The sequence below is a fragment of the Anabrus simplex genome, chromosome 2 (genome assembly GCF_040414725.1).
Source record: "Anabrus simplex isolate iqAnaSimp1 chromosome 2, ASM4041472v1, whole genome shotgun sequence".
In the NCBI taxonomy this organism is placed as follows: Eukaryota; Metazoa; Arthropoda; class Insecta; order Orthoptera; family Tettigoniidae; genus Anabrus; species Anabrus simplex.
The window spans coordinates 970,975,734-971,000,355 of record NC_090266.1 but is presented as its reverse complement, the minus strand read 5'-3'; the positions used below and the strand labels follow the sequence as shown (position 1 = coordinate 971,000,355).

The window sequence follows — 24,622 nt, the reverse complement described above, 5'->3', positions numbered from 1 at the left end:
ACCATTCAGGGAGAAAGCTAAGAAGACCAGTTATTAGGCCAGAAAGAAGAAAACCAGTTATTAGGACAGTATTTTCTGTGAAATAAATGTGAACTAAACTTTTCGACATCTTGTATTACAATAATGCACTTATACAGTTACCAACCTACAAGATACGGTTTACTATATGGATTAAATTTACCTAACATACTGTCCCACCAAGAGGCATTGACCTTTTGCAGAGGAATAATAATATAAAACAGATGCACACAAAAATGTACCAGGAGAAAATACGGCAAATACGATAGATAAAAATAATACATTGATAATGTTCAAGCAAATTGTAGTTTGATGATCACTCCCAGTTCATTTCTGGTAATATACACAACTTGTTGATAGGATGTATGATGGCACCAGAACTGGTGTTAACAGTAGTTACCCTGGCGAGACCGTCATTTCCGAGATGGACCATTTCCACCAATCCTCTTCTCCATTGAAGAGGAGGCAAGTTGTCATCCTTGATGAACATAAGATCACCAGGACATAGGTTAGGATGCTCTTGTATCCATTTGTAACGTTGTTGAAGTGTGTTGAGGTAGTCATACCATATTTGCCTGAAGTTTTGAGTCAGTCTTTGCATGTGCCTCCATTTAGAGAGCCTATTGATAGGGCAAGGTTTGAGATCGCAATGAGGAAGTGCTGTGAGTTGCTCACCGATAAGGAAATGTGATGGAGTGAGGTAGGATGAACCTGTCGGATCATCGCTAAGTCTGAATAGAGGGTGACTGTTCAGGTAAGCTTTGATTTGTGAAGATAGGGTAGTTAATTCTTCAAAGGTGAGTATTGTTGTTCCCATTGTTCTTCGAAGATGATATTTAAATGCTTTTACCATGGATTCCCAGGAACCTCCAAAATGAGGTGCAGATGGGGGGGATGAAGTGCCGGGTGTTGCCTGTTCCTTCCAGTTTTCTCCCCAGAAATGTTCATCAGCTGGGTAGCAGGAATTAGTAGCCGGGCGGGGAATACTACGTAAAAAATGAATATGACAATTCCAACATATTCCTCTCAGGGCATTAACAAAAATAACAGACAGGTAAAAGTTAAGTGCAAAATTTAACTATTTTAGTCTTATCACGAAAAGACATAACAAATATTTTGAACTTCTAGTGTTCTACTGCTCGTTCATCATCATGTAATACCGGGGCTTACCACTCAGTTGCTGTGGAGTGCCGTACAGATTTCTGATGTCCAGTGGAATTGAGTGTTCGTGCTCGCATGCGATTCCGCACTAATACAGACACAGCTCGTGCACGACACTACTTTTATTTTTAACAGTTGCTTTTGAACTTCTAGTGTTCTACTGCTCGTTCATCATCATGTAATACCGGGGCTTACCACTCAGTTGCTGTGGAGTGCCGTACAGATTTCTGATGTCCAGTGGAATTGAGTGTTCGTGCTCGCATGCGATTCCGCACTAATACAGACACAGCTCGTGCACGACACTACTTTTATTTTTAACAGTTGCTTTACGATACAGATAGGTCTTATTACATGTTATTACATGTTACAACACGAGACTCAGAGCCAACAGAAGGGCAGCAACCAACACAACAGTAGATAACAAATAACAACTTTCAAGTAACATGTAAATCCTCATCTGTTTCAAATTATGTAATCCGAATTCTCTCCTTACGTTCAACTTCTTAATTCATCTTTTCCTTCTCTTTCAGAAAACATTATTTCAGTATCTACTGACATTTCCTGACAAGGTTTCAGCCATTAGTATTACCTACCGCTGCTAATAAGGGCCACTTCTACAATTTTTCAACTGATGCTTTTGTCTCACTTTATGCTCACGTATTTCATCAGCGGCCTTGGACATATTGTATTTATGACCATCATGTTTATGCTTGTGTTCACGCCCTCATGTCGTTGGCTTTACATTATTACCAATTTGGTATTCCACTAACATTTTTAAATGAACTCTTTTAATTAGAATTTTAATGGAAGAAGTTTTAGTCTCCGACAAGATTATAGTTTAATCATTGACAGTGTTTCCATTAGCATCTTTATATATTGCATCATTTTTCACATTTTTATGTCCCGAATTTTAATAACTGGCTAAACTTTTAGCTTCCACATTTAATATTAGTTGTACTCTTGATGATTGTTTTTAGGCTGAAGATGCCCTTAATTGAGGGCGAAACATGTCCCATTTAACTGATAGTGTATTTATGTAACCACTATAAGTGAAAATAAAAGTATTGAATAGGTGGATTAAATTATAACACCTTTATTGTTGTTGAACAGATAGGTCTTACGGCAATGGGACAGGAAAGGGCTGGGAGGGAGAAGGAATTTTTTTCTTGTGGCTTTACGTTGCACCGACACAGATAGGTCTTATGGCGACGATGGGATAGGAAAGGCCTAGGAGTTCGAAGGAAGCGGCCGTGGCCTTAAGTAAGGTACAGCCCCAGCATTTGCCTGGTGAACCACGTGTTGTAGTGTCCTCCGCTTTGCAGCTATGCAACCCGCTTCCGCATCGAAGCTCCTGGAATGTGCGTGTGTGTCCAGCTAGCAAGTTGACTCACGACTTGTGACGTCAGCCAGCCAGTATAAATTGGAGGCCTGATTCCTCAGCTTTAGGCAGTCAGCTGTGTACAGCGATCAGCTCTATGCCGTAAGTCAGACACGGAGGTACCCCTCTTAAAAATGTGGACGAATTGACAGACTGACCTCTGATCGGAGGTCTCACCTCCGCACTAACTACCGCCTCAAGATTCCTGCCTTCCTTATAACTTACCCTACACACTTACAGCATTCTGCCAGGATGAACTTTGCATTACATTCAAGCCAAACATTAAATAGCCATCAGCTATCAGAGACATTCATATGTTAGTGACATTCTACATCGTCAATATAGATCCAATTGTACATAATAGGACAAAATTTTATAAATGTAAATACGTCTTATTCAAACAGCAAACTTACTCACTGTATTATTTAGTGTGTGCTCCAAATAAGAAGCAAGCCTCAAGTTCATTTATTTTGTGTATTATGCAAAAGATTTCACGAAAGTAAACTTTTAAGTTGTGTTATGTACATTGTGCTTCTTGTATACAACACCACGGAAGACCATCTTGAGGACTGCCGACAGGGAGGTTTGAACCACCACTACGTGATGGCCAAGCTTAACATTTAAACTCCTGTGTAACTGTTGCAATTATGCTGACAATATTGAAGATTTATCATTTAAATAAACAGTATTTACATTTTAATTTAGAGCACCCAATGACTTAAATATGGATTAATAATATGTAACTAGCACATATGTAGGTTATGTTAGCTGGGTGGTCTATGAAAACGGCAGGACAGTGCGCTCATTATAAAAGTCCTAGGGAGAACACTGCCTTCTGCGTACTTCACAATTTCTTTCTCTTGCTTTGCATCTCGTAATAATTTCTGAAGTTCTTTCAATTCCCTCGATGCACCAATGAAATTGGTGTCATTGTCGCTGTAGATATTGGCAGGACAACCTCGACATGACGTGAAACGACGTAGTGCTGCCATGAGTGCACTTGTTCTAAGATCAGAGATTATTTAGATGTGCACAGCTCTAATCGAAAGACATGTGAAGATTTCAGCATAAGCCTTTCCTGTTGTCTTGCTTTGTTGTGTGCCTATCCATATTCAGACGTTCATAATGGCTCTGGTAGGTGTAACTCTAAATCTTGAGAGGTTTGCCATTTTCTGTTGCTGCTGCTGTCCCAGAATCGAGCTCACTCTCATCAGTGAACTATTTGTATCAACAGCCTTACCTTGTTCAAGGCAGTGTATTTCTCTTTGATGAGAGACCAATTGTATGATTTCAACACGGACATTGAAGGCATTATTTCTCTCTTGTGGTTTCAGTGGCGATGTATCACGCTCACTGCGAGTCTTCTTGCAATTGGAAGAGAATATGCGTAATCTGAGTAATCTGTTTAAGGATGATGTTATAATTCTTTGGCCAGGGATCTTCGAAGCAATGCATCTTGATTATGATGGCCATGATGCAGGATCTAGACCAGGGCCTCTGAAACTCCTAAAATCTCACGCTTGCAAATCGAGGCGCAGAGGCTCCGTGCACTGTGTATCGGTCTGACTCGGCTCAACTCGGCTCAACTCGGCTTCACTCGGATGGTGTAGTGTACTGAGAGCGACAAAGCGTTCGGTGATAGATGGCTTGTTTATCAGTAAAATAGATAAGTGCAAGACAACAACATAATAATGGAGCAACCTGTTTCGAAGAAAGCAAAGATTTCTGAAAATCCATTTCAATCGAACTGGGAACTTTCGTATTCTTTCTCAGTCATGACGATAAAGCCAAATGCTTAATCCATGGGACAGTAATTACGTACAAAGATCTATTTTTCAGAACAAAGGTTTTGCTCAAATTCTACGAGAATTTGTCGAAGGAAGAGGTCGATGTTTGATGCAGGGATATTGCCAGTTATCCTAGATAGTACTATACATTCCATGTTGAAATAAAAGTTACTGATCATCGAGTGCACTTCTACATCTACTGATGAATCAGCTTCGGATGTCAGTTCACCGAATTCTTTCAGGGATATAACGGTCGTCCCTTTCTTCTTAAGTTGTTGTACCTCCTGCTTGGATATGAAGTTTCTTTGGGAGCTGCTATCTAATACGACTCACATGCGATGATATCTTCCGTTTGAGTCCTTGATTTTAACTGTGACTGTGCTTAGAAGAACCTGAGTGTTTGTAGTACTTCTGACAGAATATGACAATTGGGGTGTGTCATTACTCTGTGGGTTTTGTGCCATAGTGTTGTTGGCGTTAGTTGCTTCCTCATTCTGGTCATTTTGGTGTAGCAATGTGTGGTGGTATTTCTTGCATACCTTACATGCAGTACTGGATCTACACGTCTTCCAAGTATGTGATGGACTAAGGCAGTTACTGCAGTGCTTGCTATCCTTGATCAATTTGAATCTTTCATCAGAGCTCAAATCGAGGAAATTAGGACATTTATACAGTCTGTGCTCTTCTGAGCAGATGTAACATCTCTCTGCTGTCGAAATGTATGATTGTTGTTGTGTTATCATGCATGGCGCTGATTTGGAGTAATTGTTAAGACTGGTTGCAGGTGGTTGGGTAGAAGAGCAGTGATGTAGTGTCTGACAGCGTCTCTCCAAGAAGCTGATGAGCTCCTCGAATTTAACTGCATCGAAATAAAAATGCTCCTTTTCAAATACTAACCTTAATTTTTTTGGTTAGTAGAGAGAGTAGGAGTTCATTAAGATGTAAATCTACGATACTTGGTTGGGCGTTTTAAGGCATTCAGAACATCTATACTGCCCTTGAATGGGTTGATCAGCTTGCATATTTCACTCCTCCGCTGAACCTATTTTATTTGAAGTTTCCGTAATTTGCCTAATGTGTTGCAGCTGCAATTAATTTGGGTGAATGATAACGATTGACCAGAATGTTGTAGGCTACTTGAAAGTTGGTGTCAGAAATGCTGATGTTTCTTATGCTGTACTTGGCTTTGTCTTTCAGAGAAGAAAGCAAGTAGTGGAATTTCTCTATGTTTAATAGGTAATTATTGTTGACCACCAGGCCTTCAGACATGTCTTTGAAATGCAGCCAGGTGATTAGAATCCCGCTAAAGGTAGGGAGATTTGTTTTCGGTAGTTTGATATTTCTAGGCATGCCATGTGATGACTGAGTGAGCACTTCATCATTCTCTGACATGCTTTGTAGATTGGTGGCCTTTCTTAATTTGGTCTCCAGCAAGTCGATTGTGTCTTTGAATTCTTCTCCGTAGATCATTGTTAGATTCCTCATTTTCTTCATCATGTGACTCTAGTTGTCTAAGAATTTGCTTGAATTCTTCGTTGGTCGAGAGCAATCTGTTTAATTTAACCTGAATGAGGTTGATATCAGCAGAATTTATTTGTGATTCAACGAAGTGTTGAATGCGAGTTACATAAGCCTACAAGGTTGCTCGCCTTTTGGTTAATGTTCATTTATTGGACTTTTCCATATTTATATAATATCGTGGTGCTATAAAATGAGTAAGAGTCGGATAAGTTACAGTGTAGTGAATAATAATTATTCTGAGGTAACACATAACTTTCTAGATGAACGGAAGAGTAATTGGGAACTAATTATGAGATTTTATAAATGTTCTTGAATTTATCAATAGATGGTACTAGCAGGGTAGTCGTGGCGGTGGGCGGTTGTCGACCTTCGTTGCAAGCTGATTAGAGATTATGATTTTGGGCAAAAGGTAGCGCTAGTTGTACCATAACCTAGGTGAGAGTTGCTTGAGAAGTTGTGATTTTGGGCAAAGGGTAGTGCTAGTGGTTATGTGCTAGGTTAAATTTGGCCAAGCATCTAATAATCGTTTGAATTCAATCAGAATCATGAAATTTTATACTCAAGTGACTGTAATCCAATGGTTACATTAATTACCTTACATAGGCCATTGGATTGCTGGAGTTTAAGGCAAATTTATCTGGGCTGCGAGGACCATGAAATAAATGTGAACCAAACTTTCTGACATCTTGAATTACAGTAATGCATTTATTTGGTACAGTTACCAACCTACAAGATAAAGTTTACTATATGGATTAAATTTACCTAACATTTTGTATGCATCAAGTAATTCAGTAATTTAGTAAAAGAAATAAAAGGTAATGTTTGATTTATGGACTAGAGAAGGTGTAATATTTGGGCTAACACTAAGGGTAAATACATTGCTTTTATTCATTTATTGAGAGAAAATTGTTACAAGCAAAGATATACTAATCATCGGGCTACTGAGAGAGTTGGTGGTAGAATGAATTCTGAGTTCTAAGTAATTTCAAAAGTGTTAGTTCACCCTTATTGTACACTTCTGTTGATTATTTCTGATTCTTCTACATGTGTTTAGTGTGTTAGGTTTTGTACTTTGGGATTGATTTGGAGAGTTTCCTGTTTCATTTTAAGTGTGTTCCTGTGTCTTGTTGGTGTAGACGTAGTCTGTGTTTTGTATGAGTGCTCTGAAGTGTTCTTTGTGTTATGTTTTGAGTTATCAACTGGGTTGTCCCTTCTGTGCAACATTGGATTATTCTCTGCATTTTGATTTGTCAGTAATTGTTGGTAATACACAGGGCTTTTCCTGGTGGAACATATCAGAACGGTTTTCCAGAACCTCTATTTTTAAACATTAGTGAAAAAAATTATTGATTCATAAAAATACTTTTCAGGTTAATGAATTGAAAATATATTTGAGGTTCCTTTGCTGAAGTATCCTTCATTCCATTTGTTTTGAAATTGGCAAAAGAGGAATAATAATAATAATAATAATAATAATAATAATAATAATATTGGCATATAACCTCTGGAGAGGCCTGGCAGGTCTCTTAAATTGACGCCTATAGGCAACCTGTGCATTACAAGGATGCTAATGTCGAAGATGAATTGCACATGTGCATGCATGGAGTCCCCGAACTAGAGGAATTAACCAGTGAAGGCCAAAATTCTCAAACTGGCCAGGAATCAAACCAGGGGCCCCCTGTACCAAAAGCCAGAACACTAACTTAACTACGGAGATGGACAGGCAAAGGGTTGAGAAGTGCATAATCTCGCAAGATATCGCATATCGGTTTTGTTTTGATTCTCGTAACAGAACATTCTTTCACCTGGTGCCTGCATTGGTTTGCTTGCCTTGTGGGAAGAAGAAATGTGCACACTGGCAAGAAGATTTTGGCTCACTGAAAGAGTAGCCATTTGAATCTTCATAAGTAATCTAAAATTCAGAGAAGAAATGACCAAGGAAATATGCAAGATTTGGTGCACTCTGAATACAGTAGCCATTTCTTTCATTGAGTGTGAAAGGGGATTTTTCCAGATGAACCCCATCGTAACTCCAGAAAGGACATCATTGTTAGTGAAAACATGAACCTGATTGTTGTTCATAAAAATTGTTCAACCACTTCTGTGTTGGGTCCTAGTAGAAGCTTGGTCCTTTCGGAAAGTACTCCATAAGAAAAGTTACAGAGTATACAATTTCCGATCATTTAGGTCTTATACAGTTTTACCATACCAAATGTGATAATAGAATTACTGAATTTAGACTTTTGTTGCCGAGCATTGCTAACATGGAAATATTGTTCATTTGTGTTAACTGACAATGGTTTTTGCCATGATTGTCTTAAGGTGTAAAACCGTGTGGTCATCGGTCCATATTGACAAGGAAAATTGTGAAGATGATTATAAGAATGAGAACAAAATCGTAGGTCGAAGAATAAGACGAGAGGGAGTCATGAAAGATGGATGAAGGACTCCCTTTACTGTACATTAGATGTCGCAATATTAGAGAGTTAGAAGAAAACTAAATGCAGAGGCCTACAATATCGATAGCTCGTAAAATTAATCTACAATAACATTACGTTGGCCATTGTTTGTTGTGACGTGTTTTGTATCTTGCAATCTCTGATACATGGGATTACTGCTGTGTCCTGAGTAAAACAGCCTGCTTGAATATTGGTGGGAAGTAGATAACTTTCGTTTTTGGCATTCCATTTCTCTGGTTCATACATTTTCTGATAATTACTGGTTCCTAACACACTGGTTCATCCTAGTATTCCTGCTGTTCTATTCCTACTCTGAGGCACTGATTGGAATCAGCAGTGTGCACACATAATGGAGTACGGCAGAGGAGTGTTCATGGCTATCAGCGGCCTGTTCATACCAGCTCTGGAACTTGGCACAGTTAGGGCGGCAGCGTAGTACTGTTCGTTAAAAGTGAGAAAATGTGCCATTCTTCATTTGATCAAGCATTTCGTATGATAGCTTTTCTTTTAACCGTGTCTCCAAAAACCTTAAAGGTAGTTAGTGGGACATAAAGCTAATAATATTATCATTATCTTCTTTTAACTGTGACATTCCAGTCGGTTAATATTGTATTATGACAAGAATACTGATGTCACTGTAATGAGCTAGGTCGAGTTCAGTTTAATATTCGTCTTTGTCTGTTACAGCATCAGGGAAAAATGGAGTGGTGGATTTTAATGAAACTTGGTATTACCTTTCAAGAAACTAGTAGGATCTTAGCTATAAGTTGTCCAAAAATTTCACCAGAAGGGACTTCACAAGGGGTCAGAAGAATAAGACATGATGTACTGTATATCTCTTACAGTTGGCTTTACACGAACATAGCTCATGGTGCATTTTTTTCTATACCTTTTTCAAACACAGTGAAAAATAAGGTAAGTATCAGTGGCAGTCTTGTGAAAGTTTACTCCAAAAAGAACCGCTATGGAGGTAGTTTTGGCAACATTTTAAAGGCTTTGTTAACCTGTCAGTATTTTAAAAATATTAACCCAATACTTGGCTTTCTTTTATACTGGAAGGAAGATATCAAATCAAGATCAGAAATAATGCAAACTATCAAGCAATGATGTTGATTCCCATGGGGAACCTGAAATATTTGCTCTGAATGAGTAAATTTATAATACCAATATAGTTGGTCCATTATTGGACATTATAAATATTCCAGCTAACTCATTCCTGGTTGCCAGCGTTCAGCCCCGGTGTGCTAAGTTAGGATCATCAGTTGGTGAATAGCACACCTACCAAGATGCATGGCTGGTGTATATCATGGAGGCCACTGCGCAGGCTACTTGGAGCCACAGGCAGTGCCAATGTGCTATGAGAGGCCGTGCTAGACACGTCTCCCAGTGGACAATCTGTAGGAACATGGGTTCTATGGGGTATGGGAGCCGGCGCCGCTCTGCAGACGATGTGGTGTCAGCTGCGTTCAGAGGACTACCAGGGATTTGTCGACTCACTTCCACGGCGTCTCACTGCAGTTTGCAGGGTCAGAGGAGGCCCCACATGCTATTAGGTGACTATCCCATGACATTTGCTAAGTCAGTGTGTATGGGGACAAATATAAACACCCAGTCCCCAAGTCGGAGTTAGCCAGGAGTTGTTAAAGTGCTGCACCTGGCCGGGAATCAAAACTGCGACCCTCTGAACCAAACGCTACAATGTTGACCATTTCAGCCAATTAGCCGGACATTAGTTATAATAAATATAAAAATATATTATAAAAAACGTAACTGTAAAATACATTTCAGAAATTTAATGTTTCCTAAGTGTTAACGCTAGTTTTGGCTGGCAGTGTGTTATATGTAAGGGATTGTTTGTTTGTACATTTAGTAATTTTAACTAATAATAATAAATAGTAATTTGTTTTATTTATTCTGGCAAAGTTGGGGATGTACTCCCTTTCTTATACTTAACCAGTCTTAACCTAGAACACTGTTAATAACTACTGATGACAATAACTGCTAAAGATATTTTAACCAAGCTCGATAGCTGCAGTTGCTTAAGTAAGGCCAGTATCCAGTATTCGGGAGATAGTAGGTTCGAACCCCACTGTCGGCAGCCCTGAAGATGGTTTCCTGTGGTTTCCTATTTTCACACCATGCAAATGCTGGGGCTGTACCTTAATTAAGGCCACGGCCTTTTCCTTCTCATTCCTAGGCCTTTCCTGTCCCATCGTCGCCATAAGACCTTTCTGTGTCGGCGTGACGTAAAGCGACTAGAAAGAAAAAAAAAGAAAAAAAGAGGTATTTTATACCTGTTACCGGGTTATTTTTAGGCAGGCTGCTCAACACTAGAGGTGGTCGATAAATCACAGCCTGTTACTTTGTCACCAATGTTTTTCTGTCACCGATATATATCAGATACGTTATCACGGAAGTATCTGCAACAAAATATTGTTTAATTTGTGTACTGGGATCATGTTCACGGGGCTACGTTATCTGCTGTAACTCAGGGTCTATTATCTGTTTTTCATTACCAGTTACCTATGGCGATATTAAAGGTGTTGAATCATACATTTTATCATAGTGTACTTATGAGCACAGTAGAGAGAATACCTATATAGCAACTCTATAGGTCAGTAGCTAGCTCATGTTTTATACGTAGCGTGAATCAAACAGATCAGTCCTCAGCTGGCAAATGAGACATGTTAGAATACATAATATTTTTTCGAGAAGTACTTGTCTGGTTTTCAAAATAATCACAGTGCTGAATTTGTAAGGTTTGTAGATTAAAGGCTATAATGCGGTACCATTTAAAAAAAGCGAAGTTAGTACCATGATCTCAGGAAATATGAACGTCATGGCACAGTACTTTTAAGTCCGATTATTAGTCCTTTGGTACCATTACTGAAAGTGAAAACAAAATGTCAGTATCATTTTTTTTTTTTTTCTTTTGCTAGTTGCTTTACGTCGCACTGACACAGATAGGTCTTATGGCGACGATGGGACAGGAAAGGCCTAGGAATGGGAAGTGGCCATGGCCTTAATTACGGTACAGCCCCAGCATTTGCCTGGTGTGAAAATGGGAAACCATGGAAAACCATTTTCAGGGCTGCCGGCAGTGGGGTTCGAATCCGCTATCTCCCGGATGCGAGCCCACAGGGAAAACTTGCCCGGTGTCAATATCTTTAACTGTTCAAGAGTTATTTGAGGTGGACACCTTTGCTGAGTAACCCTGTATATGGGAGGAATCTTTGTATAAAATTCATCAATTTATTATTTTTAGTCATTTTATTTTCAAACCTACATTAAGTACTGTAAATAATTGGTATCCTGGCGACAGGTGGTGGAGGTGGTGATTATTGTTTTAAGAGGAAGTACAACTAGGCAGCCATCCTCTTTATAACACAAATCAGAGATAAAAAATGAAAGGGTTCAGACACTTCAAAAAATGAAGGTGTCTGCCAAAGAAAGACAAGGGCCACAAAGGGCATGAAAATGAAAGACTGCCTAGGCCTCGAGTGCTCTAATACCGTTAGGGTTGAAAAAGAACAAGAGTTGACCAAGTGAGGTCAGATAGGATAGATGAAAGGTGAGGAGCCTGGTACAAGTAAGTGGAAGCAATGCCAGGGCTCAGCTCAGTGCCCCGTGATCGCCAACCCGCGCTCCCAAGTTGCGAGCCCCTGGGGCCCCTTTTAGTCACCTCCTATGACAGGCAGGGGTTACCATGGGTGTTATTCTACTGCCCTCGCCCACACAAGGAGCTTGCTAATTTATTGTGCATCATGTTAACAACCTTTTCCCTATGCATTATTAAAACTTCAATTTATAAATATGAATATTATTTTTCCCACTTCTAATGTCCCGAATCTTCCGAAAAATATTACCCGACATTGTCATCACATCAACTAGAAGTATTTCCATACTGGCCGCCCGCGACCAAAGAGTGACCGTGACGATAATTATATGCTCGTGCTTCCTGTGACTGAATCACAGGTAAGTCACAGATATTATTTAGTATTGCTTAAGCTTATCTCTATTTAACACGAAGGCTGATGCCCTTTTACAGCTCCCCCAGTCTGGTTAAGATAGAATTAGGAATGGAAGGCAAGAAGATCTGATTTGACTTAAAGTAACTGGATTTGGACTGGAACATGGTGATATAGGAGGAGTGGTGGAATGTTAGAGGAAATTGCAAGGATTTATATTAGCCCTAACTGAGCTGAAGGGAAATGGTGGTGGTGGTGGTGGTCTGGTTAGATTTGGAAAATAATGTGTGATTTAGGTGAAATTTTGTGCTTTCAGGTTCTTGTTTCCATTTTGTTCAGGGGAGTTCTGCCTCTTTATCGCCAGTTGTGAACTTACTCGACTGAATACATTGGCTGTGCATTTCAAGTCATGCAGCTGTGCCCTTGCATTTGGGAGATGGTGGGTTTGAACCCCACCATTGGCAGCTCTGAAGATGGTTTTCTGTGGTTTCCCATTTTCACACCAGGCAGATGCTGAGGCTGTACTGTAATTAATGCCATGGTTACTACCTTTCCTGTTGTAGCCTTTTCTCATCTTTACATCACTGAAGACTTTCAAGTGTTACGTGCCACTAGCAAAAAAAAAAAAAAAAAATTGTCACCCTCACTTTTTCAGCAAGTTATTACAGACATTAGAATGAGTGTACAGTTTCCTGTCTTTACATGGAATTGCTTTGCTTTACTTTTGAAAATTGGCTTTGCCTTGGGTATAAAAGATGCATATATCCAGAGGTACATTAAGAAGACAGCAATTAGGCATCCACTAACATGGTATAATAGAGACATATCTAAAATAATAAATGAAGAAACAAGTATATGTATCCTTCACTATATTGATTTTAGTGTAAAACAAAGGTCATGATTTATGTGCCTTGCTTTTACTTGGCTGCTTAGGAGACAAAGGCTTGCCTGTCAATATCATGGGGCTGTCACCATATTTCATGCTTCACTTTCCACATGTAAATGTCTGGTAACATTCTGTTTTGTTTTTCATTGTAATCTTCTGTGATGACTGATAAACTGTGAAATGTGTATAACATGAATTTGAATGTGAAATGTTTTTTGTTGATTAGTGTGAAGTGTTACATATCAGGGTATCATAGTGATCCTTCTCTATATCTTGAATTTGTGTTTATGAAGAGTTCAAAATTTTACCTTATGTTGATGACAAAATTATTTTTAGAAACTATGCATAAACTTGATTATATTGAAACTTGTTGAAATACAGAGAGTATGGTAAAAAGAAATCAACATTTTTGACATGAATGTACCATTGGGAAAACAGACATAGGAATACTAGAAGAGAGAAACCAAATTGTTCATAGTGGACAATTTTGAGGCAAGACATTGTTGTGGTGTGGTGTTTGTATCAAACCCTGATTATATCAAGATAACATTTGAGAAATTTTGAATATAGAGAAGGTCAATAGACTTAGTGTCCAAGTGGTAAGAACCTTGTATTCAACTGATCCTGGCTCAGTCCAGTGGTATTTGAAGGTGCTCAAATCAGCCTTGTGTCAATACATTTACTGGCACATTAAAGAACTCCTGCACAACCATAATTCTGGCACCCCAGTGTCTCCGAAAACCATAAAAGTAGTTAGTGGGATGTAAAACAAATGATATCGTTCTATTCAACTGCAGTAGTTATTGTGAACAGTTCTTTTCACTTCTGTATCGATTATTAAGATCCCAGTAGGTGTCCATGTTTGTGCAGGCTAACCTCAAGTATCACCCAACAAATTTTGATGCAGTTGTACCATTGTACATTTATCAAGGAAGGTTTAGGTGTATGAAACATTAATCTGTGACAAAAGGGAACTGGGCAGTGGCTTGTCAACGGGAAGTCTAAAGTATGTGTGGAAGAATTGTTGAGCATAAAGTACTTTGGGTGAGTTGGCTGTGTTGTCAGGGGCGCACAGCTGTGAGCGTGCATCCGGGAGATAGTGGGTTCGAACCCCACTGCTGACAGCCCTGAAGATGGTTTTCCATGGTTTCTCATTTTCACACTAGGCTGTACATTAATTACGGCCACGGCCACTTCCTTCCCACTCCTAGGCCTTTCCTGTTCCTTCATCACCATTACTTGTGTCGGGGCGACATAAAGCCAATTGGAAAAAAAAAAATACCCTTTACAATATATAATTGCTCAAATTATTTAGGAGTCATTGTTTTAGTCAATGGGCAAGGATGTTTTAAGTACTGCGTAGGGACAAAGGAGTGAGCTAATAGGCAAGCGGTCACAAGGGCCTTGGAAATACGCCAGACTGTGTGCTATGTACATACATCATGAGGAAAACGACTAATGTTATCTACAGGGAAATCTTATGAGATCTATCCCCATCAATTTAAAATTACTCCTGGGCAAATTTGGAGCGGGTGGTAGTGTAAAGATATTTAAATCATGGTTTAGAATTTCTGTACCAAAACACAAATTTCATGTACTTTATATGGTATAATCTGTTTGAGTATCTGTATGCCTCATTTGATTTTGTTGTGGGATTTCACGGCTAAAAATATTGATTAATAACTGATTTAGAGTTCGATAAAAATAGTAGCATTATTTTAAGCTTGAAGTGAACAGAAACTTATGTCTTCACTACCCTTTGTATATAAATGGATTAGTTGGATTTAGTTAATGAGTTCCTCCTCTAGTTGCTCTGTTTGTGTAACATGGAAGTGCTCAAATGGGCAATTGGCTCATTCTGTTCTCCTTTACTTTCCAGCCCTAGTCTGATGGATCCTCATGAGTGCGAGGTTGCAAATATAATGTCTAGTAAGGAGCTTTTGAAAGTGTTGTACTAACATTTGTGACAGGAAACAGTATTAGCTGCTAATGATTCGCCATATGCGTAGGAGGGCGACAGCAAATGAGTGTAAACTGTCCAGACAGTGCAGAGATCAAATTTCTGTGGAATGCATGTGTTACACTTCACAAAACACATCGGCATTCACAAAATCCTGAGAAGAAACCTTTAACTTGCATCATGAACACTGAATGAAAAATGGTGTGCCACAGTGATTACAAAAGTTAGTACCAGGAAGATCAAAGGCTTGGGAGTTACAAACCATTTCAGATGATCAGCTAGGCATTCACTCTTACTAAATGCATATCATATTGGTACAGTGTGGTGGTAACTGATGGAAAGTAATGGCATGTAACTGAATGCAAACCAGTGTGTCGTGGCTACAGATGCTGTGATAGTATGTTTCGTAGGCTTGGAGAAAAGACCTCCTTCGTCCCTTGGTTCCAGATGATGATGATGATGATGATGATGATGATGATGATGATGATGAGTTGCAGTGTCACACACTTTCCAGGTGTGATGGTTTTTGCGAACATATTATGATTTTTATAGGCAGGCCAAGAGTTGAGCAACAGCAAGGTATTTTCAGCAGCTATTGGCCAAAAACAGTGTTCATACCATAGCTGTAGTTCTGGAATGCCTGTTTTCCCACTCTTGCTTGCTGTGAGGTAATCATTCCCTAGACTTATCTGTGCCGGTGCAACATAAAGCCAATTGTGTAATAAACATTCCCTACTGCCCTTGCTGGGTGCCTGTCATGTGAAAGAATTGTTCGATTCAGAAAATCTCCAACTTCATGCTGCAGAGTAAATAACTTCCCAGCAAATTTAACATCCACACTTTAAAAAAAGAGAAAAAAAGAAAAGTCTCTCGTGCTGTAACTCTCATGGTACCTTTCATGTGTATTTCCTCTTCAAATCCTGATTGGTCGGTGCTGAAAATGAATTCCTTAGTGAACAGTGGGATAAGGGTATTTACCTGATTTACAAATGCTTGAGCTGATCTTGCAGTTTGCTGTGCATTGTCAAGTTCATGTTTTGTTTTAGAATCTCATTATTTTAAGTCATCTAATGCTGTAGCTCCATTTGATGTTGTGCAACCATCAACTACACCTTTGAAATCACTGTAACCTATGTCCTGCGCAGTTTGATGCTCATAATAGTTGTTCACTGTACTTCATGTAACTTGCATTGAGCTTCCTTGAATTGCACAAACTAAAGTCCTTTTTTAATAGCTTCGCCTTGTCCTTCCTTGAAGTACCATAGTTTTTCTTGTGCACCACACGGTCTTACTGCTGCAGACTTACTTGAAATCTGGTAATAATTGTTGTGCTTTTATTTTTTTTTAAATATGTTGCGGATGGTCATTCGAGTACATAATTATGCATTGTATCCGCTTGCTGTTCTTTACTACGCTTCACTCGAGCCAGGAGTTCTGGCTCCGACATGGATGATGAACTGCATGGCTAGACATCTAATTTCTATATCACTTTCACCTGTATCGTTTTTGGTGCTCTCCGCGTGTGCATTGTCCGCACACTTTAAGTATACAACTGTACACAATCCACTGACTCCTTGCAAAATCTCATAACATGTCATCTACTACTTCCTCCTTACTCTGCAAAATGTCTTGCATTCCTTTGACAGAATGTCAACGTCTGCAACTGTTGCTGTGGATACAAGGCAATGTTTGCTTCATTTATGGTTGCCATTGCACTGGTTTATATTAAGACTACTAGCAGTATAGCACTGTTGTGATGTACATGTCGACTGTGCCACTTAATTGCGTCTCATAACTTCCCACTTTGTTTACATTTGGATGCCTACACTTTTGCCCCCTCTTGCTGTTAGAAGTTAATATTGCACATGTATGGGAGATGATGGATGGGGCTTCAAACGCATTCAATACCATTGATCATTTGCAACCTTGCACTCGTGAGAATCCCATATGAGCTGCTAGTAATTGTATTGTTCTTCAGGGAATAGAAATGTGTCTGGTCTCCTGTGCATTGTATATTCTCATAGATAACATCGTGTGAAATACCAAATCTTGATGAATTTACCACGATGCCTGTAATTTGGAAGAAGTTAATTTGTAGACCTAATTATCCCTACATTGTACAGTTTCCAGGTTGAATAATGTATAGGGATAAGTAAAACTAGAAGGAAAGGGTCCTCGGAATATCTTATTTAACCCTTTCACTCCGGCATAGCAAGCATGGTGGCGTGACCTTCTGGACGCGAGCAGCGAGTGGCTCACCGAGCCCACTGTACGATATACTTGTCTCACTCCGCTCACCTGTCCCCACACGGCTTGCGACGTGAGGAGAGAACAGGAAGAGGTTAAATGTATTTTATTTTTAATGCGGAGCTCCACATGCAGCCACTTTCTGAGAAAAGTATCTGTTAGTCTCCTTGCACAGCAGAGTTATGATACTCATGTTAAAAAACAGCTAAAAGAAATTTGACATGCTAGCATTCTCCACAAAACTTTTCAGTCTGAAATTAGCTACATCGAAATTGTTTCTTCGGATTCAGGTTCTTCTTTTTCCAATTTAGTTTTCTGTTCGGTGGTTCAGGCACTTAGTCTTCATCCTCACTATCTTCATCTTCAGTCGAATCTTCAAAGTAGGCCGACCTTTCTGACGACTACGCGATAAGTGAAGTAGAAAGTGTGATTGAAATTGTTCCGTCACAAGAATCAGATGATAAATCATTATCATAGTCATCTTCTTCAAAGTCACAACCCACTATGGGAGCAAGAGGTTCCTCCTCAGTATATGTTTACTCCGTCACTAGGTCTTTCACAATTTAAAAGCGATTGAAAGCTAAATTGAGAAGCACAAGCACGTCAGCAACTAGGTGCAAAGCGAATAGCATACCGGACACATTGCTTTCATCCTTGAACTGGTTACTCCTGTCATCTGGTGATCATAGCTGTAACTATAGACTCCCAAGTCAGCCACGAGAGACCTCCAAGGCTGAACTTCTCCGGCAGTCTATTGTAGCAAAACCGAAAATTGCTGAAAGACACGTGACTTCTACGGCAGTCGACCGGCTATGAGGCACAGCTCGAGCATGACTGCTACAGCAGTCCACCAGGTGCACGGCACAGCTCCCTCCCAGCTGCTAGAGCAGTCAACCGGAGTGAAAGGGTTAAAAACTGCAGGTGACGGGCATAACACAGGGGGAATCGTTGCTGTTAAATAGGACATAAGGATGGGAAGAAAATATTGAGGAGGTAATGATCAAGTTAATTCTGAAAAAAATTGGATGAAGCTTTGTGCTTGGAAGATGAGCGTATATGATGAAGATAGATTTTGATGTAGGGGTAAGAGAAACAAATGTAGATGATGATGGTGATGAATATGATTGGACTCTGTATTTAAAATGATTTCAACATAAGAGATGTGGAAATGGACGAAGGCTACGGTATGAGTTGCAAAGTGAGAATTCATAATAGGAGAGCTGTTGAATCCATTTACAGAGGCTGGCAGATTGAAAGCCAAAATGAAGCTGTATACAATCATTTTTGTATTCCTCCTATATCAGTATAAACTTCCTCCCTGTTGCCAAGATTAACTGAAAATCTACTGGTAAAAATGATAGATTACTGCTGTAAATCTAATAATTTATTCTAAATTTCTGGTAAATTACTGTTTGTAATAATATCAGTGCATAGTATTCGGAGGGGAAATGATTAAATGGAATGGGATTTATTTTTCTAATTTTTGCAAAATTTACATCAGTTAATAAAAATAAAATTTTAATTCCCATATTCATAGTAGATATTTGAGTGCAAGTTGCAGATATTCAATAATGTCATCGCAATAGCTGGGTGAGGAGCAAAGCAGCGAAATCGAGACGTAATACGGATATCGATCAAACTAATTAGTGCTGTTTTTATTTGTAATGCTCTGTGGGAACAGAAAGATGCACAACACCACAATCACTTTGTTTTAGTTTAGCTTAGGGATGAAGTTGCTGCAGAAATGTTTGGAGGGATACAAAAGTGCTATGGTGTGTTTGCAATGATTTTGCATGTGCCATGGATTTAAGGTATCTTACTACAATAGTAAAGGCTAAACCCGTAATCCGTAATGTTTCAGATCGTGCGACAACAACTGGTAGTTGTATATTTATAAAAGGGGAGTTATTCAAGTCACCACATGTATCTTGTATATTTCCATGGCATATTTTATGTAGAATACAAATTGATCATGCTTTACAAAAGTTACAACAGCACTTACTATTACTAACAATGTTTTAACGACGGGCATTGAAATTGGTTACACGCACTTGCTGGCTGAGCAATTTTAAATTAGGCTTATTTATTAGACTCTGTGTATGTGGGAGACACGTGGTTTCTTGGATCTTTCTCACCTGGCTATTTTGTTACTGACATAAAACATGAGGAAACATAGGAATGTTTTCCATGACTGCATTATCTGACTTGCCCTAAAATAGCCCAACACAGTGAAATCAAATAAGTATTCCCTCTAATTCATTCCGAGAATAGCTGGGAGAGCTAATCTAATATTTCTCACCAGGCTATTTAGTCACTAACAGATATACATGGGAATGTTGGAGAGTAAAGTTTGTCCACTTCTTAAGTACCTAGTCATTGTTATATCAGCATTTTTCAGCAATTACCAGATTTTTACTGCAGAATTCTCCAGTAATAACTCTTCCGTCATTCACTGTCTGACTGCAAAGATTTTGGCTCGCATTGCTTGCTGTTTCCACTATGAACACAAACGTCTTTCATTGGTGCGTTGATAATAAAATGTTTGCTGTGCTCCCCACTCCACTATGTTTTCAGCCTTGGTTTAATATGCCATATTTTGCACCCTCTAATCATAGATAATGGAATCGACCCATCATAAACTGTGAATGATAATCCATTTTCTAACTATAGAAGAAGTTAGTAGTAGGCTACGTAAATTCATAAAGAATGTTTTTTTTAGAATGTTAGCTCTTTTATTATTATTATTATTATTATTATTATTATTATTATTATTATTATTATTATTATTATTATTATTATTATTATTATTATTATTATTATACGTGAATGGTCCCTTTTGGAATACACAAAGCTTTATTTATGATTTCGTTTGCGGAGGATCCAGGATGCTTTCATCTGTTGACTAAAGATCCTTTTCCGTTCTTCCGTCCACTTGGTACCTGCTCTTTTTGGTACTTCATTCTCTGGAGTAACTTCCCACTTGTCAATTTTCTTTCTATATATATTTCGAGCCAACGGCCGTAGCCGTGTTGAAACACCGGATCCCGTGAGATCTCCGCAGTTAAGCAACATTGGGATTGGATGGGTTGCCACGCGCTGTTCGTGGGGGGGTAAGTGAAGCGGAAAGGAACTGGCCACCCTACCGCACGTAAACTCCGGCTCAGGAACACCTCTGCGGAGGTTCGGACGTGCCTTCGGGCAGTATAACCCTTACCTACCGTATATTTCGATTCAAAATGTCTTCAGGTTGAATTTGTGCGTTCTTCATGTCCACTTTTGTTTGTTGTATCCAAGGGAAATTCTTCAGTTTATCAACTCTTTCAAGAACTTGGTGGGTTAGTCTATTTTCTGGAAGCCTCTTAACATGTCCATAAAATTTCAGCCTTCTTTTCCTGAGGTCTGCCGCAATATTAGATAATTTTTCTGTGGATTTCCGGGTTTGGAGGTGGTACACTTCTCCCGTGCGTCTTGGTCCTAAAGTTTTCCTCATAATTTTTCGCTCTTCTTTTAGGATATTTTCCAGCTCGCCCTTTCTATGAAGCGTTAGTTTCCCCTGCATATAAAGCCTCAGGTTTGATTACAGTATTGTAATGTTTAATCTTAACGTGGAGAGACATACATTTTTTGTTGTAGATTTCTCTTGTTCTCCCATAAGCTCTTCTGAGTTTTTGGACACGTTGTTTTGGGCTATTTTCTCTTGTCCGGTTGGTTCGAGAATTTCGCCCAGGTATTTGAAGTGAGGGACTCTGTTGATTTTTCTGTATTTTGTATTGAGACTATAGATGTCTAGTTTTGCACAGAAAAATTCAGTTTTCTGGAAGGAGATATGAAGTCCGACCTTTCTGGCACCTTCTTGGAGAATTTCAACTTGCTTTATTGCTGTGACTTCATCGCTGGACAAAAGGGCCAAGTCATCCGCAAAGGCTAAGCCTGGAATTTCAAGCTTGTTTTTTCGTGTCCCGATGTTTACTGGGTTCCAGCTATCTTGTGCTTTCAGTTCTTTTTCCCATTCCCTCATCACCTTATCTAGGACGAGGTTGAAGAGGAGGGGTGACAGTCCATCTCCTTGCCAGACACCAGTTTTTATCAGGAATTCGTCTGAGATTTCTCCCATGAATTTCACTCTTGACTTCGTGTCAGTGAGGGTCTGTTTGGTCAAGTTTAGCATTTTGGAGTCTAGTCCCTGTTGTTTCAGGATGTTGAACAGAGATTGACGATCAATTGAATCATAAGCCTTCTTGAAATCTACAAAGGTACAGATGATTGGAAGGTTACTGAGGGCCCTGAATTTTAGAGCGGTTTTGAGGTTGAAGATCTGTTCAGTGCACAATCTGTGAGGTCGGAACCCAGCTTGATATTCACCAATCTTATGCTCTAGTTGTTCTTGTATTCTTTTCAACAGGCATGCAGAGAAAATTTTGTAGCCAACTTCAAGGAGGGAGATTCCCCTACAGTTGTTCACATCAGTTTTGTCTCCCTTTTTGTGAAGTTGGTGAATTAAGGCACATTTCCAGTCTTCTGGGAGTTTTTCGTTTTTCCAGATTTTCTGTATGATTTCTGTAAGTTCTTTGGGTGAATTTGGACCAAGATTCTTAAGGAATTCTGCAACAATCCCGTCTCTTCCTGAGGTTCTGTTGTTCTTTAGTCATTTAATGTGGCGCTGAATTTCTTCTCAGTTTGGTGGAGGTGATTCTGGGTGAGTGAAACTGGATGCTTCTTCAAGACATCTTTCAGTGGTTTCGGGGCAGTTCAGAAGTTCTGAGAAGTACCGTGCAAGTTCTTGGCAGTTTTCTTTCTTAGTAAGCACCAATTTTCCGTCTTGTTTCCTGAAACATAAGTTCTGTGGAATGTATCCTCGGATGTTTTCTGTGAATGTTCTGTAGAAATCCCTTGTGTTGTGGTTTCTGAAGTTTTCTTCAATTGACTCCAGTTGTTCTTGGGGTAAATTTTACTTTAACTCTTGTGAGATAGTGATCAGAGTCGATGTTTGCTCCTCTTCTCACTTGTACATCATGTAATTCTTTCTGTAGCTGATACAAGATATTTTTTTTTTTTTTTCTGTATTGACAATGCTGAATTATAACAACATAAGTTTTTATCCATCCTATTCAATACATCTTCAACCTCCCTGAATTTTTGGACATAGTCTTTTATCCCCTTCAGATTGAATATGTATTGAATAGGAGGATGAATAAAAACTTATCTATATAAAAGAACATGTCCTGATTGACTGACTGACTGACTGATTGATTCATCATCGCCGAGCCAAAACTACTGGGCATAATGAAATAAAATTTTGAGGATACATTTATATTACAATGTAGGTGCTCGCTAAGGGAGGATTTTTGGATATACGGTCGCTACGGGGGTGAAAAGGGGGGTGAATTTTTAAAATGAGGATATCTGTATCTCAAAAACTTATAAGTTTACAGACGTAAAAATTGGTAATTGGAATTGCCTTTAAAAATAAAGAAACACATATTTTTTGGTTTCAGAAAATCTCATTAGGGGGATGAAAAAAGGGGGAAAATGGGATGAACACCTATTATGAGGAGACTTGCATCTCAAAAACTGAAGGTGTTACAGACATGAAAATTGGTATTTGGAATCTCCTTTGAAAATAAAGAAACGTGTACTTTTGTGTTTTTGGATAATCCGATGAATAGTGGGTGAACTGGAGGGACAAACGGGGTGAAATTTTAAAAAGGCTATATCTGCAAATTATCTCAGACACGTTACATATCACAGATTTGAAAACTGGTATTTGGAATTTCCTGTAAAATTAAAGAAACAAAATATTTTTTTGGAAAAATCCACTTAAGGGGAACTGAAAACCTTTAAAAATAAGGAAACACGTCTTCTTTGGTTTTCGGAAAAACACTTAAGGGGGGCGGGGAGTGTGAAAGACTTGAAAAATTAGTTGAATTATTTGTATGAGAATGTATGTATACAGTATATACCAAAAAAATCTAAGGATGTTACAAACGTCAAAACTGGTATTTGAAATCTCCTTGAAATATAAAGGAACACACATTTGGTGGGGGGGGGGGGGGGAGGAATCAACTTGGTAGGGGGGATGAAAACGGAGATGAATTCTTTTTACGAGGATACATATATCTCAAAAACTGAACATGTTACAGTCGTGATAATTGGTATTTGGAAGCTCTTTTAAAGATACTGGTACTGTTTGTTTTTGGAAAATTCACTTGAGTGGAGAGTGTGAAAGGAAGAAAAATATTGATTTCTTTTTCTGGAGAAAGTTATACCTCAAAATTGAAGGTTACAGACGCGGAAATTGGTATTTGTAATCTCCATTAAAAATAAAGAAACACGCATTTTTTGGGTGGGGGGAAACCAACTTAATGGACGGAGTATGTAAAAGCTGTCAGTTCTCTGCAATTATACAGGGTGACCCAAAAGTCTGTTAATATTTGACATGGCAATACTTCACGGAATATTGGAGGTAGAGAGGTAATAATTGACACACATGATTGGCATGACGTGGGATTGACACCAAAATAAAGTACAGTAAAGCTACACTAACAGTGCCTTTTCTGGTAACATCAACATGCTGTGATTTCAGGTGCTTCTGACACCTTCTCTCACGACAACTCCTTGTATACCATACACAGGTCTCATGCGGCATCACTGACATGTTGCTATCCAGCAGAATCTCTTAGGCAGTTTGTGCACTCGTTGTTGGTGTCAACAACCGCATATCATGTCAAGCATGTGTGGTATTTGTTCCTGACGTGTTGCTGTCTAACGCCATCAGTTGGTCATTTTGTGTACTTTATTTTGTTGTCAGTGAAATCCCATGTCATGCCAGTCATGTTTGTGAGTTATTACCTCTCTACCTCCAATATTCCGTGAAGTATTGCCTTGTCAAATGTTAACGGACTTTTGGGTCACCCTATATAAAAACTAGGTAGCTTCAGCTGTTCACCACATATCGTGATGATTGTGAAGAATTACCTTTTCCAATTCAGGTGAGAAATTCTCCAGCATCTTACATGTAACCCAGACATACAGTAGTGTGGCTTGCATTTTTGGGGAATTGAAGAAATATTTACGGGATCATGGTTTTGAACATGAATAAAGAAGTATGAGGTACTATTTCAGAATAATTCCAGAAGCAATCCATTTCATTCTATGTGTCTGGTCTCGCTTTGTAATAAGTTCTTTTTTTTAAGCTATGCCCTTATTTTTAGGGGGCTTTAACTTTCATGTAACCCTG

General features: G+C 39.0%; 1 protein-coding gene across 1 annotated transcript in view; it reads left to right on the top strand.

Annotated features, from left to right (window-relative positions):
- Positions 1-24,622, top strand: part of ERp44 (Endoplasmic reticulum protein 44) — a 266,413-nt gene that overhangs the window by 132,371 nt on the left and 109,420 nt on the right. The window lies entirely within an intron of this gene.